A 3,263-nucleotide genomic window follows, 5' to 3' on the forward strand; every position below is an offset into this window, starting at 1 on the left:
TCTGTTGGCCATTTGGATGTCTTCTTTGCAGAAATGTCTGTTCATGTCTTCTGCCCATTTCTTGATTGGATTATTTGTTCTTTGGGTGTTGAGTTTGATAGGTTCATTATAGATTTTGGATACTAGCCCTTTATCTGATATGTCATTTGCAAATATCTTCTCCCATTCCATCAGTTGTCTTTTGGTTTTGTCGACTGTTTCCTTTGTTGTGCAAAAGCTTTTTATCTTGATGAAGTCCAATAGTTCATTTTTGCCCTTGCTTCCCTTGCCTCTGGCGATGTGTCTAGGAAAAAGTTGCTGTGGCTGAGGTCGAAGAGGTTGCTGCCTGTGTTCTCCTCAAGGATTTTGATGGATTCCTGTCTCACATTTAGGTCTTTCATCCATTTTGAGTCTATTTTTGTATGTGGTGTAAGGAAATGGTCCAGTTTCATTCTTCTGCATGTGGCTGTCCAATTTTCCCAACACCATTTGTTGAAGAGACTTTTTTCCATTGGACATTCTTTCCTGCTTTGTCAAAGATTAGTTGACCATAGAGTTGAGGGTTCATTTCTGGGTTCTCTGTTCTGTTCCACTGATCAATATGTCTGTTTTTGTGCCAGTACCATACTGTCTTGATGATGACAGCTTTGTAATAGAGCTTAAGGTCCAGAATTGTGATGCCACCAGCTTTGCTTTTCTTTTTTAACATTCCTCTGGCTATTCAGGGTCTTTTCTGGTTCCATACAAATTTTAGGATTATTTGTTCCATTTCTTTGAAAAAAGTTGATGGTATTTTGATAGGAAAATCCCTTTTCTTTTTATCCAAAGCTTAAACATCTGTATATAACAAGAACACCACTTTTAAAAACCAGATATTTGTTGTAAAAAGTAAATACTGTTGACCCTTAAACAAAACATGGGTTAGGGACACCGACCCCACCCCCACCCTGCACAGTCGAAAATCCATTGTATAACATTTACTCCCAAAAAACTTGACTACTGTGCTAGCTTTGGCAGCACGTATACCAAAACATTTAACTACTAAAGCTTACTATTAACTGGAACCCTTACCGATAACCATGTTATGTGTAGTATATACTGTATTGTTATAATAAAGTAAGCTAGAGAAAATAAAATGTTATTAAGAAAATCTTTAGAGGCATCTGGGTGGCTCTGTCAGTTAAGCTTCTGCCTTGGGCTCAGGTCATGATCTCCAGGTCCTGGGATCAAGTCCTATGTGGCACTTCCAGCTCAGCAGGGAGTCCGCTTCTCTCTCTCTCTCCCTCTGCCCCTCCCCACTTGTTCTCTCTCTCTCTCTCTCTCTCTCAAATAAATAAATAAAATCTTTAAAAAAATAATAAGAGTTGGGGAACCTGGGTGCCTCAGTGGGTTAAGCATCCAACTCTTGCTCTCGACTCAGGTCATAATCTCAGGGTCGTGAGATCCATGCTCAGTGGGGAGTCTGCTCAAGTTTCTTTCTCCCTCTCCCTCTGCCCCTACCCCCACCACTCTCTCTCTCTCTCTCTCTCTCTCTCAAATAAAAGGATACAAATCTTTAAAAAAAAAAAAGTGCATTTTCAGCAGCCTCCTGCAGTGTGCACAGCTTCCCCAGAGGTGGGATCCTATAGTACAGGCACCTTCCTCAGGCTTGTCAAATCATCTTCACTCTACCCCAACCCCAAAAGAATTTGCATGTGCTGCCATCAAGTGATATTTGTGCTGTCTTGGCAGTCAGAAATTTAAGGTGAGTGATTGAAAAGTGTGTGTGCAGTCAAAATAAATCACTCAAGAGTCATAAGAGCTAGGTTTTAATTCCCGTTTCCACATACCCGCTTATAACACAAGCTTTGGAAGATTAAATCATCAAAATTTGGGGGGAGGGAGGAGAGAGAGAGAGAGCGAGAATTATATACAATAGTAAGAAAGATAAACTATCTTGTCTATCTTCACACTGCTATTTTGCCCACTGAACATTCAAAGATGTGGACAAGGGGCGCCTGGATGGCTCAGTTGTTAAGCGTCTGCCTTTGGCTCAGGTCATGATCCCAGGGATCAAGCCCCACGTCGGGCTCCCTGCTCAGCGGGGAGTCTGCTTCTCCCTCTCCCACTCTCCCTGCTTGTGTTCCTGCTCTCAGTGTCTCTCTCTGCCAAATAAATAAATAAAATTTAAAAAAAAAAACAAAAAACAAAGATGTGGACAAGGTAAGACAGCATGAAGTGAGAGACAGAGAAACAGAAGTAGAAATCCCAAAGGACTGAAGACCTCAGTTGCTAGCCAACCTTTGTCACTTTATTAGCTGAGTGATCTTAAGCAATCACTAAACTCTCACAGTCTGACTTTTTTTGTGGGCTCAGTGGTGAGGCTAAGAATATCAACATTAAATCTTTATCACACAGAATAAATGAAATGGTATGTGTAAAAGTGCTTTTTTTTTCTCTTACAGCAATTATTACATGTTTGACTCCCCCTGATTCAACTTCAAGCTCTTTGAGGGCTGGAGGGCATTCTTTATTTCCCTGTTCCTGGAAACATCTGGACCACAGAGTAATCCTTACAATAAATAAATTTTAAAGTGGATATTTATTTAACAATGTTAAATATGTTCTTCTATATGTGGAGACCTATTCTGTATACTGTTCAGGACAGGATACAAAAAGCAATAATACATATCCACAAAGTAGGCTGGAAGGTTTAGGGTCTAGAGATAGTGATATTAATAAGTAATTAAGATACAAATCTATAAAAATGTGAGGTGTGATATATTCTAGGAATGAGAACAAATTTAGCAGAACCTAGCATGAAGCATATAAACAAGGATAGAAAGATGGATGGATCTTATTGTGAGAGACCCCGTATGACAAGTGGTATATTGGTCAAGACTTTTTTGATTGCAAGGGTGATGTCTGCGAACTTGCCTTGGTTTTGTCTGGAAACAGAAACTAGAAAGATATCAGGATCTTCCATCTCAATCTCTCTCAGTCTCTCCCTTTCCCCCCTTCTCTCTCTCCCTCTCTTCCTCTCCTGTTTCTGCTCCTCTTGGAATGGTGTTTTCATTTTCTTCTTCTGCAGATGGCCTTCTCTTATTAGTAGGAAACAGGGCATTCAGCAAGGCTACATATTACTATAGTAACCACTTAAGAGAAGGGAATTTTCTCCCTCTATCTCTTTTCCCCATCCTTATTCCCCACCTTTAGAGTTCTAGGAAGGAAGGAAGGAAGGAAGAAAGGAAGGAAGAAAAAGAAAGAAAGAAAGAAGAAAGAAAGAAAGAAAGAAAGAAAGAAAG

Source organism: Phoca vitulina, unplaced genomic scaffold, assembly GCF_004348235.1.
Source record: "Phoca vitulina isolate PV1807 unplaced genomic scaffold, GSC_HSeal_1.0 scaffold2, whole genome shotgun sequence".
NCBI classification, from domain to species: domain Eukaryota; kingdom Metazoa; phylum Chordata; class Mammalia; order Carnivora; family Phocidae; genus Phoca; species Phoca vitulina.